Raw genomic sequence first — 17,098 nt, 5'->3', positions numbered from 1 at the left:
GGAGACACAGAATCCGAAGCAGGCTCCAGGCTCTGAGCGGTCAGCACAGAGCCCATCCTGGGGATTGAACCCATGAACCGTGAGATCATGACCTGAGCTGAAGTCATACACTTAACCCACTGAGCCACCCAGGAGCTACAAATCACCGTGGATTATGGTACATGATCCTCTTAATGTGCTGCTGGATTCAATTTGCTAGTATTTTGTTGAGGGTTTTTGCATCTATGTTCATCAGGCAAATTGGTCTGCATAAAGCTTACAAAAACAAAAATATGCATTTCTATACACCAAAGTAGCACATACAAAACTGAAAGTCATTGAAAACTAAAGACTGCATTGTTATTACAATGACAAGGAAAGAAACCATTTTTACTAATTTAATTGCTAAATATATATTAAGAATCTAGCTTCTTATAGGCACTCTTCTAAATTCTAGGTTTCAGAGCTGGAGAAAAAAGCATTTGGACAAGAAGTGCATTTGGGGGCACCTGGGTGGCTCAGTTGGTTAAGCATCTACTTCTTGATTTCAACTCAGATCATAATCTCATGGTTGTGATACTGAGCCCCATGTTGGGTTTCCCACTGAACATGGAGTCTGCTTAACATTCTTTGTCTCCCTCTCTCTCTGCCCCTCCCCTGTTGATGCTCTCTCTCTCAAAAATAAAATTAATTAATTAACTAAATGATAAAGAAAAAGAAATGGATCTTGAATCTGGGAAAAAAAAAAGAAAAACAAATGGTAATGTCATTCCAAAAATAATTATTTGTTTTGGTTTTCAACTCAAACACACTTTGCTCTGCAGCAAGCTTTATATTATTCCACATCCAAATCTACAAAGTCAAAATGCAGATTAAAAAAAATAATGCCTACCAAAAATATCAGTCAAACCCATGCTCTTTTTTAAAACCTCATCTTTGAATATTAGGAATGTATTTAATTATTCAAATTGGTGAGAATAAAATGTTCCTCTATACTTTAATTTAGAATATTGGTGTTTCATAACACACTCAGTGCATATTTGAGATGTCTATGATATTGAATCAAAGATAAATCTTTACCTTTGAATTTTGAAAGTCAAAAGTTATCCCTAGTCACCTTAGAAATAAGTGGATAAAAGGTACAACCCATCGTGTTTTGCAGAAAGATATATATACTGTTTAGGTAAAATATAAATGTAACAATAAACTTTATTCCCTGTTCTGTGGTAAAGGTTGAGTACATTTTCCCATCCTCTCTGAGGACACTACTGTACTCCAGGGTATTAAATCAGGAAAGTAGGTCCATGTACACAAAAATACAGTCAGAGAACAAAGAGCCTATATGTAGTAAGTATTACACTTCATTCTCAAAAGAATGGTCATTTCATGGCATAATAAGGAAGTAACTTGCACTTGGTAAATAACTGGGTACATTTAATAGTTGCTTAGTTTGTGATTTGAAAAATATTGGCTCATAAAATTAAAAAGAATAATTTGCTGCAGCATCAAAAGTAGCATTTTTATTTTGTACTTTGCCTTTCTAAAAAATGATTGATGTGAATATACTGCCTTTAAAGTGGGTACTGCAAGAATATGCCAAACTCACTACATTTAATTAGTAAAAATGTATTATTTTATAATACTATTAGTTAAAAGGAAAAGGAAAGTGTACCTTTAGCCTATCACACCTTTAAAAACAATAGTTCTAGGGGCACCTGGGTGGCTCAGTCGGTTGAGCTACTGACTTCGGCTCAGGTCATGATCTCACGGTTTGTGAGTTTGAGCCCCACGTAGGGCTCTATGCTGACAGCTCAGGGCCTGGAGCCTGCTTCGGATTCTGTGTCTCCCTCTCTCTCTGCCCCTCCCGCTTGTGCTCTGTCTCTCTCTCTCTCTCTCAGAAATAAATAAACATTTAAAAAATTTAAAAAAAAACAATAGTTCTGGCAGAAATTTTTTTTCTGTTTCATGGCAACATTTATTCAAATTAGAGACTGAATGAAAAGCGAGCTAAATAAATAGATTTTATGAAGCATTTTGCCATTAAAAAATTTACTCAAAAATTAAAAAAAAATTCATTTTGTAGTTAAAAATTGATTAGAAAGATCACTGATTTACATAAAGACTGGCTCATTATCATACCAGCTGCTGAAAAATTTGTGAAACAAGTTTCATGTTGCCAAGCAGAGCTGCAGGCTGTCTTAGATGTAAAAATATCTGCAGGCATGAAAGATGTTCTATGCAATTAGAGTGGAAGGTACAGATCCAAATTTTGGAGCATTTCTCTTGTGGGTGATTTCCATTCCCAGTGAAGATGGAAAGTTATAAGGAAAGCTTACCTGACAAATGTGTACGTCTGGCAACTAAATTGACCTATTCTCAGATGAAAGTATTATTGTAGATAAGGGATCACAGAAACTTAATATAAAAATCATATGAGCTTAATGAATTGGCTTGCCACCAGATGTAAATGTGCATTAAACACTTTTCATAATAAGCTGGAATCAATGGGCATTTCGGATTTTATTTCAAAGTCTGTATATCCTTTATTCCTGAAAGAGTTAAGGGTTTGGAAACATCGCCATGTGGCTCCACTTGAATTATTTTCCACTAGATAGTAAAATAGTCAAAGATTAACATATCTTTATCTATAAAACTTCTCAGATTATTTTGCTTTCAAATGGTAACACACATACATACATTCACACACATACACATACCAACCACACCAGAATGTTGCTAAAATAGCTTTATGATTTGCATAATGTTATTATCCATTCTGTGAAGGCTACTAAGGTGACTTTTCAGAAGAAAAAAGTGATGGAATTATCCAATGAACTCAGATTTTGAAAGAGCAGATGCTTCACAAGTATTTTTAAACAGAATTATTTTGTTACATGAAGTTCTACAAAAACTTGTTATTAATCATTTTGTCCCGTGCCCTAAATATCTCCAATCTATAATGTATAGTTACAAATGTTGTCATTTTTTTAACACGAAAAATTCTGGTTTTAATCACATTGAAATTTAAATAGGAATGTAAAGGAATATGTAAGCTGAGCTTCTATAGGTAAAGTGTTGTTATCCCAATAATCCAAGCAAGAGTTTTGCTTCTCTATTGGTTAGACATTATGTCAAATGTACTTTCTGCATAATTGTCTACATCCTTAAAATTCTTGGATTAGTCACCTTCACTAATATGATGGGCTTTAGATCAAAATGACGAAAAAGAAAAAATAGATTAACTTAATTTTCATCTTATAAATTCAAATTATACTTTGTGTTGAATATTTTTTTTACTTTAGAACAATGTGTATTTTCCCAGATCCAGGTTAAAATGCATATTGCCCTACATAGAGGGTAAAAACAGGGTATGCATTTTCAATTTGTTGTCAGAATTGAAAGCAATATTATATCATTCATCTTGTTATGTGGCTTAAATTATAAGTTTTTGGACATTTCTGTCTGTTTTGTACTAAAGAATAATGTAACCTTATTTATTTAATTTTTAAAAAATGTTTATTTATTTTGAATTTGAGAGAGTACCAACGGGACAGGGCAGAGAGAGAGGGAGAGAGAGAGAATACCAAGCAGGCTCCACACTGTCAGTGTAGAGCCTGATGCGGGGCTTGATCTCATGAACTATGAGATCTCAACCTGAGTGGAAATCAAGACTCAGACACTTAACCGACTGAGCCACCCAGGTGCCCCAAGAATAAAAAAACTTTAAAATCAGTAGAGACCAATAAATTATATTTATTGCACTAATTTTCATATCTTTATGAAAAGAACTATATCCAAGCATGCTGTGTTAACTGCTACCAGGAACTTCTCATGAACATAAATATACATCTCTTTCATGGGGCAAATTTGGACTTAAACTAATATTTTACTCTTTTTTTTTCCATGTTTCTTTTTCACTGGTAGGTCTCCTTATTGATTGCATATTTACATGAAGAATACAAAGAATATTAAATTCTGTCACCATAAGAATATTACAATTGATGAAAAGATTAAGTGAATTAACCTTTGTAATCACAATACTTTATAAAATAATGAGTATCTATTGCCATAAAACATATCCTTAGATCTCACATGTTTTTTTAAAAAAAAAAATTTAATGTTTTTATTTATTTTTGAGACAGAGAGAGACAGAGCATGAGCAGGGAGGGGCAGAGAGAGAGGGAGACACAGAATCTGAAGCAGGCTCCAGGCTCTGAGCTGTCAGCACAGAGCCCGACGCCGGGCTTGAACTCACAGACTGTGAGATCATGACCTGAGCTGAAGTCGGACGCTTAACCTAGCCACCCAGGCGCCCCAATAGTTTTGTTTTTGTTTTTGTTTTTAATGACAGAAGACTTGATAAGCCAGGGAACTACACAAAAGTTGACATTTTTATTAAGCTTTCTCAAATCTTCATTTAAGAAAACTAATCCAAGAATATTTACTGAGTACTTAGTACAATTAAGGCAGAGTTATACTTAAAATTTGTGTCATATCCTCAAGCAACTCACCATCCACATGTGAGATAATACAAATATACTTGAAAGGAACAGTAAGTGCAAAATTTTGAGGGAGTATTTTAGCATTACATGAGCCTTTTAAGACTTTCACGTCTAGCTGAGTTTATATAAGAACAAATTAAACAAATTAAACAAATGAAATCAAATTAAAATATGGATAAACCTTCAAAATATTTCCAGAAACTGGCTTCTTCTGTCTTCTATCCTTCCATCTCCCTGGTGTGAACCACCTTCTGTCTCTCGTCTATGCTACTCAAATAGCCTCCTACCTGGTTGACTTAATCTTGCTCTATCCCTCTACACTTCATTTCTAATAGTAGCTGAAATAGTACTTTGAAATATAAGTCATAACCTGTCCCTCTCATTCTTAAAAATCTGCAATTTCATTCAGAGTACAGTCAAATGCCACAAAATGTCCTACAAGGTTCTCCATGATCTGCTCTCCATCCCTGAACACACTGCACGAGCTTATGTGCAATTCTTGTTCATCCCCTTTGCTCACTCAGCTCCTACCATGTTGGCTTCCTTCGTGCTCTCGAATACACTAAACATGTTCCACCCTTAGGAGGGACTTAGCAATGGTTGTTCCCTCTGCTTGGAACACTTCACACCAAATATCTGCAAGTCAATGTCCTCATCTCCAACTCTGTTCAAGTATCCTTGATCATTCTGTTTTAAATTGCATCCTGCCCTTCAGCACTCTCAATTCTCCCTAATTATTCTTTTTCCATAGCATTTATTGTGTTCTAGTGAACTATAATTATTTGTTATATTTATTGTTTTTTTTTCTTTACGCTCATAAGGTTAAGATTCTTTGTATTTCCAGCTGATGTATCTCAAGCCCATAGAGCAATGCAGGATTCATAGTGGGAACTTCATAAAAATGTGTAGGGTAAATAATCAAATGACTATGTAAACAAATAGGAAATACAAGAGTTTTTTTTTTTTTCCCCTGAAAAGGTCAATTTTTACTAAAATGGAAGTTACCTATATTGTGTTTGGATTTTGTTTATTTTTTAAAAATATTCTTTCATTTCCAATTATAAACTTTTGCTAGAAAGGCTAAAACACTTGCACCAATGCATGTAGAAAGGGTAAGAAATCATAGAAAAAGTATCAATGAACTTCTCTTCACTATTATTGATCAAATTCAGAAGTTCAAAGTTAAAGTCTAATTATTTTGCTATTTACTATTCAAAAAGAAATATCTCTTGTGATGCTATATTAGATAAATTATTAGTTTGATTTTCTGACAGGTAGATCAAAGCTTGGGCTTTGGGCCACTTTCAGAGAGGAGACACCTTATGTAAGTTTATGGAATGAAGAAACTGAATAGCTTCTTCTTTTTGATGAAAACAGACTTCTGATACCTGTTCTGTTCCTATTCCCCTTTCACTGGTGCTGGCACTTCCATTTTTTTCCCATCAGGACGTACATCATGGGTATATGCTTAAGGATATAAACCGAATTATATGAAACACATCCTTATGTTAACTAAAACTCTACTCCTTTCTCTTCTACCAACACCCCCCCCCCAAACCCATATTGGAATACTAGTATAGTAAATAACTTTGTAGCTAATCTCATTTATTTTCATAAAAATATTTATAAATTCACAAACATTCGTTCTTTGCCTACCTGTGAATACAAGGGAGGGATATAGAATAGATGCCAAAGCAGCAGTAAAAAATCACTACTTGGTCAAATTCTGAGCATGTCTTTCAGAAGAACAAAAGTAGGTGTTGTGTTCAACTGCTGCATACTGGCAGCTGACTAGAACTTTGATTAATTGTTTGATTGATGCATTTATTCAGTAGTTACTGATTTTCATGACTCAATATATTGTTTAACAGAGTGCAAATATAAGACAAGACATGGTCCTTGTTTTATTTAATTTTTTTTTTTTTTTTTTTTTTTTTTTTTTTTTTAGAGAACACGAGCCGAGGGGTAGGGGAGCAGGAGGGACAGAGAGGGGAACAGAAGATCCAAAGAAGGCTCTGAGCTGACAGCAGGGAGTCTGATGCGGGGCTCGAACCCACAAACCTTCAGATCATGACCCGAGCCAAAGTAGGACACTCAAACGACTGAGCCACCCAGGTGCCTCAACATGGTCCTTGTTTTAAAAGAGAAAAAAAAAATCATTAACTATTAAGAGAAGGGGGGGACATAAAAAGCAAAATTAGAGTATAACATACTAATTTTCAACATGTAAGCAAAAATTCCATAGAAGAAATAGAATGAAAATTTCTCCCCGCTGGAAACAAGGAGCCAATGTTCACTAAAGTTTAGCTCCATGGGTACCATATTCTGAGCATTTTATTATTTTGATTTTGTGATAACTTCTTTGCCTTAAATTTACATAAGAATATGCACTTGTAAATCAAACCTTCCATGCCGATATCAATATGGCATTTCTGGAATGCACACCTAAGTATGTCTGTGTGCTTAGAACCCTCCAATTCCTCCTCCTCCTACCAGTGACTACAGGCCTGTCCTAACTCAAACCTCAGCCTTTATGTCTCTTATTCCTCTATCACACTTTGCTTTTCTAAGATCAACCAGCTCACTTTTCCAAGGACTGTGCTCCTTTTCGGTTCAACAATATGGAAAACCTTATAGCTCCCTCCAAAACAAACCATGCTTTTTCGAATCTTTGCTTATGCTGTTTTTCTTACCTAGAATAAAATCACAACTTTTTTCCCTTAGTAAACTCTGTTTATCTTTTAAAACTTACTTATGTCCGTATTTTACGAAGCCTTCTCTGAGGCCACAGTCACGCATTTCTACTTGCACCCCTGGAATTGCATTTAAGTTTTTCTTTTACATTCATCATAATGTAATTTAAATGCTTTTTTTTTTTTTTTTGAGAGAGAGAGAGAGAGAGAGAGTTCAGGCATGAACACACTAGTGGGGAGGTGAGAGGGAGAGGATGGGAAGGGGGCTCTTTGCTGGATTCTGAGCCGGCACTCAACAGTGAAATCATGACCTGAGCCAAAATCAAGATTTGGGCCCTTAAACGACTGAACCACCCAGGCACCCCTCATCACAACACATTTTAAATGTTTGATGATTTCCCTGTGTCTGGAGCACCTTGAGAACAAAAGGCATAACATTCATTTATATTTCCATTATCTCTCACAATACTGGCATACACTACCTGATCAATAAATACTAAGTAATTAAAATAAGTATAACTTGGCCATTTCATAAGTTGTTGTTGGTGCCAATAGAAATGTTTTTAAAGCATCTATGTTTATCATTTACCTCTCAATAAGAGCTAGTTTACCAGAATCTCCTGACTTAAACAAATTCATGATTTTATGTTAGATTCATAGGAAAAAAACCACATTAGTACATTAAGGTTACTCTTTAATTTTTTTTAAATTTATTTTTATTTTTACATTTTTTTTAGTGTTTATTTATTTTTGAGAGAGAGTCAGAGCACAAGAGGGGGAGGGGCAGAGAGAGAGGGAGACACAGAATCCAAAGCTGGCTCCAGGCTCTGAGCTGTGCACAGAGCCCAAAGTAGGGCTTGAACCCAGGAATTGTGAGATCATGGCCTAAGCTGAAGTTGTATGCCCAATCAACTGAGCCACCTGGGAGCCCCAAGTTTATGTTTTATTTCTGAGAAAAAGAGAGAGAGAGACAGACAGACAGGGAACAAGTGGGGTAGGGGCAGAGAGAGAGGAGGCAGAGAGCCCCAAGCAGGCTTTGGCTCAAAGAACTGTGAGATCATGACTTGAGCTGGAATCAAGAGTTGCCTGCTTAACTGACTGAGCCACCCAGGCACCCCTAAGTTTACTCTTTAAAACAGGAATTATACCTTAGAGAATGTGATCTCCGTGTAACTAACTACTTTTCAAGCTTACAACTTTGAAATATGTTATACACAATTAACTCTCTTCTATTATATCTTCATCTGGAATCACTTTTCAAAACTATCAACATTTATCTAACTTTCATTCACAACTCCCAAGTCAGGAAAGTATGTATCTTTGTTTCCAAGTGAAGTAATTGCTAGGTACCCCATGAAATAGTCTCATGTGATGGAGTACCCAAGCTGGCAAAGAAAATGTGTTACTTTAAAAGGTGTATATTAGGGGCGCCTGGGTGGCTCAGTCAGTTAAGCGCCCAACTTTGGCTCAAGTCAGGATCTCAGGATTCCAGAGTTTGAGCCCTGCCTTGGGCTCTGTGCTAAGAGCTCAGAGCCTGGAACCTGTTTCAGATTCTGTCTCTCTCTCTCTCTCTCTCTGCCCCTTCCCAACTCACACCCTGTCTCTCTCTCTGTCTCTCAAAAATAAATGAACATTAAAAAATTTAAAAAATAAAATAAAAGGTACATATTAACTTTCTATTTGTAAGAAAGATTGACACCTGAATTGCCTAGATTGTTATTATTTCAGGTGGGAAAGGAAATATAAAAAAACCCAGTGATATTACAACAAAAGTTGATTCTACTGCTCTTTGTGTATTGACTTATTTCAGTGCATCATATTTCTCTAATCTCACTGACTTAACACATTGGCCCATTGGTCCGGGTTTACAGATCTTTACCTCTTGAGAAATGATCCCATATTTGTTGCCTGACAATATGTGAACCATTACTATTAAAGTAATTCATCTGCTACTGAGAATTAGTTTTATAGTCATCAGATCATACCAGCGAAATAGTATGATTAAATTAGAATGTTGATTTCTAGGTCAGAGGTTTCTTTAGTTATTGTAGTGATTTGTCTGGGGGTAGGGAGATAAGTTGAAAGGAAGAATTCCTTACTGCCCTCATATTTTAAAAAATCGGGGGCAAAATCTTAATATTCCTAAATTACAGATTAATTTTAATACAAATAATAAAGTTAGTTTATAATACAAAGAAAGTGACACACAAAATCTATAGCTGGATGACAATATCCACTAGACGAGTCTGACAGGGGTGTAGGTCTAGTATTAACTTTAAGAGACAATTTATCTTACACTGGTTCAGTTTGGAAACTACAAAGTCGGTAGCAATTATGACTTCAACTACTTTTGAAGACATGTATGAATCTACAATCAAGGTATAGCAAACATCAGCACATCTTTTTACCCTTAAACATGGTCACATTGGTGTTTGGAATTGAAAGCAATGTTTTGTGATTTTGGACGTGTGGCTGGGAAAAGAAAACAGAAGACTGTGTTAAAAAGCCAGTTTCACTGATCAACATATTAGTACTAAACAACGTCTGGACTCCGTGATTTTGTGTCCTTTCCTGTGTTAATATCACGATCTCCAAAATCTGTATTTGCGTCTGTAATTGTCATCATCCACCACCCAATTTCAAAAGCAATCTCTGCATATTCTGTGTTCCTCACTTTGTATTCTAAACCCAGATGCTATACTAATTTTACAATCCCATTTCCCAATAATATTATTGCCTAAAACTGGACACTGAATATGATTTTATATACAGATATTTATAGATAGAATTAAAAAAAAAGAGGCTAGCGACATAGAGATGTTATTTATCTGGGCAATACAATAGTAAAAGATGGACATTATAAATCCAGCTTTGTTACCAGCCCTTAAGTCAGTATTGAAAAATGTGCAGGTCTTCCCATATACCCAACATAATTCTCCATAAACATTTCTGCACATACATAGATGTCACTCTGGTAGGGGTATGTGTTGTCTATTAGAAATTAAAGCCTGTAAATGATGTTTGATGGAAGCAAATTAGGTAATTGATAATTAACCAGGAGCAGAGGGAGGGATAAAAATTGCTACAAATTTGTTGCCAAGTTCAATACCTCTGAAAAGGATGGATTTGTTAACACTACTACCTAGTGCTTTTTGCCACAATTATTTGTAGCCAAGCTTTCCAAGCATAGTTAAATAGCCCACTGTTGGCACTTTAATCCAGTGTTGTATTTTCTCAGCAGCCAAATGTGTTGGGTCTATACACAGATGCTGGCAGTAACCAGAGGCATTGGAAACAGTGAATGCATAATATCCTTCCTGATATAACCTCATAAGATCGTCAAATATGGTTATAATTTTCACTCTAGAAATTAGGCCATTCTTTAATAACTTAAGTTAAAAGTCCATTGCTAAGGAGATTAGTGCTAATAGAATACTTTGTATAATCAAAAAACACAAATGATCAAATGATCATGTATAAAACCACATGAAATCATTTTATCTCTACAGTGATTTTCATGTTTATACCATTTATAGTATATATTACATTAAAAGTGATTGACCACATGAAGAAATAAAAAATACTATTGCAGTAAAATTAATATAGGTTTAAAATGGAGCAATTAATGTGTTTGTCATATTGTGCTGGTACTTTTTTAAAATTTTATAAATGCATTTTCTTTTTTATTTTAGTTAAGTTATAACCCAAGCCATCAAATATGGTACACATTTCTTTTAAAATACAAATCATGCTTCCAGGAAAATTTGTACAAGCTCAAAAATTTCAGTTAAATGTTAGAAAAGATAAAGAAAACCATAGTTGGGTAAAATGAACTTAACTGTATTCCTATTACATGGCACTTATGTGAAACAAAATTAAGATTTTTAAATGAATGGAATAGTCAAATATTCTTATGGTGTGGTGTACTTTCTTCTAAGACATGCCTCCTTTTTTAAGCTTAGTGTATACTTAATATTGCACAGCAATCACTTATGTAATAGAAATACCTTTCTTTATTTACCTGTTAAGCTCATATTTATTCATTCCCTTCTATATGCCCTACATTGAATTTTTTTAAGGAATGAAGTACATAGTGTGTGTCTTATGTTTTGTTTGTAGTTAGCATCAATTCCTTTGAGAAAAATGCTCATTTCTTATACCACGAAATTCTGATAAAGTGGCCCATTGAGGAGCCCTACCTCTCCCATTACAATGGTGAGCATGTGATCCAGGCCAATAACAACAACAACAACAAAAAAATGATTTCATTTCTCTAGCTAATTGGTGTTCTTTTTAGGGTTTGATATAAGTGCTGAGAGAGCGAGAGAGAGAGATGCTCTCTCTCTCTCTCTCTCTCTAGGAAAGTAAGCTTCATAGATGTAAGCCCAAAGGTGCTAGTAGCTGAGAGAGGTTGCCTGGGAATGAAGTCTACACAGAGGTAAGCTTAGACAAGATGTGCAAAAAGCAACTGCAGCCACTTGAGAATGATCAGAAGAATCAAAGAATTAGTCAAATTGGAACATGATCTTGAGCAATAAATAGGATACTAATACGTATAGATGAGTGGGAATATTTCAGGCCTGAAGGAAAGCACAGACACGTGTGAAGAAGTAATTAAGTTCCTTCCTTGTTTCCTTCTCTCTTTGCTGTCTGCCTTCCTGCCTTCCTTCTTTCCTTCTCTGTCTTTTTTCTTCCTTCCCTTTCTCCACTGCCCTATACATTCCCCCCCCTTTCTTCCTCCCTTAAGTATTTTGGGGATAACCATAAACCATAATGGATATTGAGAACAAAATTGGAGAATAAAATTGAGAATAAACTTGGAGTCCCTAACCTCTAGGATTGTAGGGTCCAAATGCAATACTTCTGTATTTCTTTGATGGAAGTGAAAATGATTTACACAAATCCCCCCCTTTTTTTTTCTGTCCCATCTAACATTCAGGTAATAGAACAATTCTAGAAATAGAAATATATATGTTTTTAAAAGAACACATTTTGTGGAAAGTGGTTTTAAGTCCTTGAGCTATGTCAAGAAACCACAATTTATAAATTATCTATTTAGAATAAGATAATTTAGATAAGCAGAAGATAAATGAATTGTTTTTTACATAAAATGTCTAGATTTCTTTGAAAGTATAATATAATTAATAAATGCTAAGTTCTTCTGACTCTACTGCTATGCCACATGACATGCATCTTGAAAATAACATTTTCAGAAACTTATTTAAAAACTGTGATACTGATGATTTTTAATATGACTTAACTAATTACCAGATGAAACTTGTGAGTAGAAAGTCAAGTAGAAAGGTATTTGTTTCCAAAAAGTGGATAATTTGATGAAAAAAAGAGAGGAATAATAAATAAAAAAATTTTAAATTACACACACAGACACACACACACAGACATACACACACAGTGGAAATGTTTCCACACTGTTAAAAGATCAATCTCACCTTAATGTGACAAAAATTTAACTTCAATTAATTTTAACAATTCTGAGAAATTAAATTAATAGCCAAACTAGAGAGAGAGCCCAAATGTCCATTAGCTGATTAATGAATAAAGAAGATGTGGCATATATATATATATATATATATATATATATATATATATATATATTATGGATTATTACTTAACCATCAAAAAGAATGAAACATTGCCATTCGCAACGATGTGGATGGAACTAGAATGTATTATGCTAAGCAAAATAAGTCAGTCAGAGAAAGGAAAATACCATATGATTTCACTCACACATGAAATTTAAGAAACAAAATGGTAAACATATGAAAAGGGGGGGGGGAGAGGAGAGAGGGAAGCAAGCCACAAGAGACTCTTAACAATAGAGAAAAAAATGAGGGTTGATGGAAGGAGGTGGGTGGGAGATGGGCTAGATGGGTACTAAGAAGTGTACTTGTGATGAGCACTGGGTGTTGCATGTAAGTGAGGAGTCACTGACTTCTCCTGAAGCTAATACTTGCACTAAAATTTAAATAAATAAAAAAATAAACAATAAAAACAGATAAATAGATCGATGATAGATAGATCTTCAAAATAGTGGAATCTTCTTTTTTTTTATATTCCCATCTATGAAATTGCTTGCATTTTATGGCCAGAAAATACTGACAGATAATCAAAAATGTTAATTTCATTACTCTTTATGATAAAATGGAGAATGGAATTAAGATTTAGATATTCAAAGTTATTTCTATTCAATATGCTTTGGTTTATTGTTTTCCCAATTTGACCTTGGTCTATAGCTAAAAGTATTTTTTCTATTATAAACTGTATTCTTAAAATATGCATTTCACAAATTTGCCTCTTAAAATAGAAAATAAATTTCCACGTAAATTACTCTACTTACTTATATTACCTAAAAATAAGGACAGTAAAGTGAAAACTTTGCAATTAACTATTTCATTTAATATGAAATTTACACAATATTATTTTAACAGATGTTTGCTTCACCATTTACACTGTTTAAGCACACAATAACCAATTTTGTCAGGTTTGAACTGAAGTGTTTTTAATAAAAATTTAAGATAAAAATGATGTTTGACTATAGTAGAAATACGCATTATTCTATTATTTAATGAAGTGCCCATAATTATACATATATAGGTAGTTCATAAATTATAAACATAATTTTTCCAAAACTTTACTTATGCAAAGAAAAACAATGGTGACTTTCCTAAACAACTCCACAAATATTTCATCCACAAATCAGATGTCCTAGAACACATGAATACTGTATTACTCTCTGTGTGTAAGGCTACTCAGAGAACATAAGATTAAAAATTGAAACTGTAATGGGGCACCTGGGTGGCTCCACTGGTTAAACCTCTGACTCTTGATTTTGGTTCAGGTCATGATCTCACAGTTCCTGAGACTGAGCCCCGCGTTGGGCTCTGTGCTGACAGCATGGAACCTGCTGGGGATTTTCTCTCCCTCTCTCTCTCTCTACCCCTCCCGTGCTTGCACACACACTCTCTCTGTCTCTCAAAATAAATAAACATTTTATAAATGAAAATTTAAGAACAATGTAGTTGAACAAAATGCAATAGGAATTACTGATGAGAAAGAAATTGAAAGGAGCATTTTATTTGGTTTTTCAAACATTTCTCTGGGTAAATACATACTATTAAAGCAAGGATATGTTTTTACAACAATATTACAGTATTGGACATTGTGGTAACCTCTAATTATCCATAACTTTCTTTCCAAAATGTTAGCCCAGTGGTTTGTAAGACTGATCTCAGCTCTAGTTCTGTGATCTGATTAGTCTAAGCACTTGTCCTCAATGCTGCCAGCACATTAGAATGAACAGGAAGGGTTCTTAAAACTGCTGATGCTACAGGCTCACTTCTATGGCCTCCGATTAGTAGCTTTTGCTTCTCAGGTCTCTATTGTGTAGCCGTAAATGAGAATCACTGGTCTAAGTTAATCACAATACTATTAATCTACCCAGTGAGTGTTTTGGGAATCAGGATTGGTTCAGATCTGGATATGATTTGTAGGTTCTTGTTAGACCGTGGCCCTTTGTCTCTCTGGGCAAGTCAGAGACCAGATGGCCATTACAGATGAAAGCTGTAATGCACTGTCTGTGGGTGAGGCTTAGTGACTACAGATAAACTGCATAAGACATAGAAAGATGGGTGAAGGTACATTTTTAGAAAATACATCTGATATTCACATTTTAGATCCCAATGTCATGGTTTATTAGAGCCAAATTTGGTAGTTTTGTAAGTTAAGGAAATGAGAACATCAGAGTGAGCTGGAGAGGGATATAACTTGGTAGGCCCACCCTCAGGACTTCCCACAAGCTGGAAGGACTGTAGTATTGCCACAACATGACCAGACACGACCAGGAAAACTAGAAGACATCACTAATTACATATCCCAGCTGATATCTCTCCTCAGTACGGGCGTTCTTCCTTGGTGAGCTGACTTACCTGACAGAGATGTGATGTGAAAGGTATGCTTACGCAGGACACGACCTTTTCCATCCTAGGAAGAGTTAGAAGAGTAAGGTGGAGTTTAAGACAATACCTTAGTTACACGGAAGACTAAGTAGAGGAGGCCTAATTTATGATGAGCCCTAATATTAAAATATACATTTTAAGATTTCTTCCCAGGTGCCTGGATAGCTCAGTGGGTTAAACATCTGACTCTCAGTTTCAGTGCAGGTCATGTTTTCAGTTCGTGAGTTCCAGCCCTGCATCGGGCTCTGTGCTGATGGTACGGAGCCTGTTTGGGATTCTCTCTCTCTCTGCCCCTCCCACGTCATATTCTCTCTCTCTCTCTCTCTCTCACCTCCCCCTCTCTCTCTCAGGGGGAAAAAAAAGAAGAAGAAGAGAAAGAAGAGATTTCTTCCCCATGTCCTATGATTAGAGTTCTTCCAGGTCAGCTTGTGACTGTTCTCAGGGATTTTTGAGGTGCCCCAAACCTGGTCTCCCAACTTTCAATGTTTGTCAAGCTGTTGGTTTTAACAGCTATCATAGTTGGGAAGCTGTTGGTTTTTCAATGCTACCGTGGAGTTGGGAAAGGGAAAGATAAAATGCTGCAAAGCTCGCTGTTTTTCATCAAGATTCTGTAATTTCTCTTGAGTAAATACTCCTCAGATTACTGCAAGCCTTTAATTAATCATTGAAAATGTGATTTTTAATAATTACCTATAGTTTTCTCATTGCTCTTATGGAGAAATAGATTTCCATTGTCTTTACTGCACCACTCCAGAAATACTGTGTTCCACCCATTTTGAAGGACTTTTATCTACTTTATCTCCAGTGGGAATTTGATATAAACATAGATGCTATCTCCTTACTCTAGATAGTTAGAGCCTTTCCTGTGGTTTTAATTAAATCAAGACTTAAAATCTTTGTGTAGCTTCTGGGGTCAATTATAAAGAATATTTCAGTGATTATGGCATTAAATGTGATAGACTAGATATAATTTTATATTGCACTGACAGATGATGAATTTCTTTTTTTTTAATATTTTCGGAGAAGAAGGAATTGAGATAAGTGGGGAATACTATTTGTCAGAACACATATATAAATCAAGAATTCTAAATGAGAGAAGGCTGAAGTCTAGAGCTAACAAATTAAATAGAACCCCATATGATGTCATCAGAGCATTTCTTCCTGGAACTTATTAAGATGAATATGAAAATTTGTGGGAGGAGAGAGCTACTCGGCACTAACCATCTAGAACGAATAGAACGAATAATCAGAACCTACTGATTAACAAAAATGACATAAAGAAATCATATGGCAGTAGTAATGTAAAGGCAAGGAAGGAAGTTATAATCAGAAAGGAATAAAAGCTTTCCCCAGGAGAATCCTGAGACGTGGACTAAAATAAATGATAATATCCTATATATTAACCAAAGTAATTAATACCAGTTTCTGCAACAGATCACCCCCAAAGTTTAGATACTTACCACAAGGTTTGTTTCTCATTCACATCATATCCAGTGTGGCTCAGGTGGCTCTTCTACAAGAACTTTGCTCTAACTAAAGTCTGAACAATCCAGACTGTTTCCGTTTTGCAACTCCACCTTCTCAAATTGTTTCCAGTGACACAGAGTAGAAAAAAGATGAAGTGAAGACACCCATGCACTCTTGGCTGCCTTAACATAAAGTGACCCATATCTTTTTTTTTTTCCCCTCACGGTAAATTGGTGGCAAGTTATCCCATTTACCCTTTACATGTGAGTTTTCTGAAATATAGGGGGACACTTGGATATTCGATGAACACTGACAATCTCTACCAGACTTTTACAATCTAAAAACTGAACACTCAACAGTGCAACTAACTCTTCTATTGTCTTGCTGGTCTAATTTGATGTTTCCACCTTTCACCTTGTCATTTCTATTAGTTAGGGTCAGTTTCTGCTGACTTTCTCTTCTTAGTTGTTAATTGCTGAAA

At 35.2% G+C, this 17,098-nt stretch overlaps 1 long non-coding RNA gene across 1 annotated transcript; it reads right to left on the bottom strand.

Moving 5' to 3' along the window:
* Nucleotides 1–6,434: 6,434 nt before the first annotated feature.
* On the bottom strand, nt 6,435–16,730 carry LOC109258123 (uncharacterized). Its single transcript, XR_002076195.2, has 3 exons — nt 16,611–16,730; nt 15,121–15,175; nt 6,435–6,612 (listed from the first exon to the last, which is right to left on the bottom strand). It is a non-coding gene; the product is annotated as an uncharacterized LOC109258123 (long non-coding RNA).
* Nucleotides 16,731–17,098: the final 368 nt, after the last annotated feature.

The sequence above is a fragment of the Panthera pardus genome, unplaced genomic scaffold, assembly GCF_024362965.1.
Source record: "Panthera pardus isolate Hobbes unplaced genomic scaffold, ASM2436296v1 HiC_scaffold_6, whole genome shotgun sequence".
Lineage (NCBI taxonomy): Eukaryota > Metazoa > Chordata > Mammalia > Carnivora > Felidae > Panthera > Panthera pardus.
This window is presented reverse-complemented; position numbering and strand designations above follow the sequence as displayed.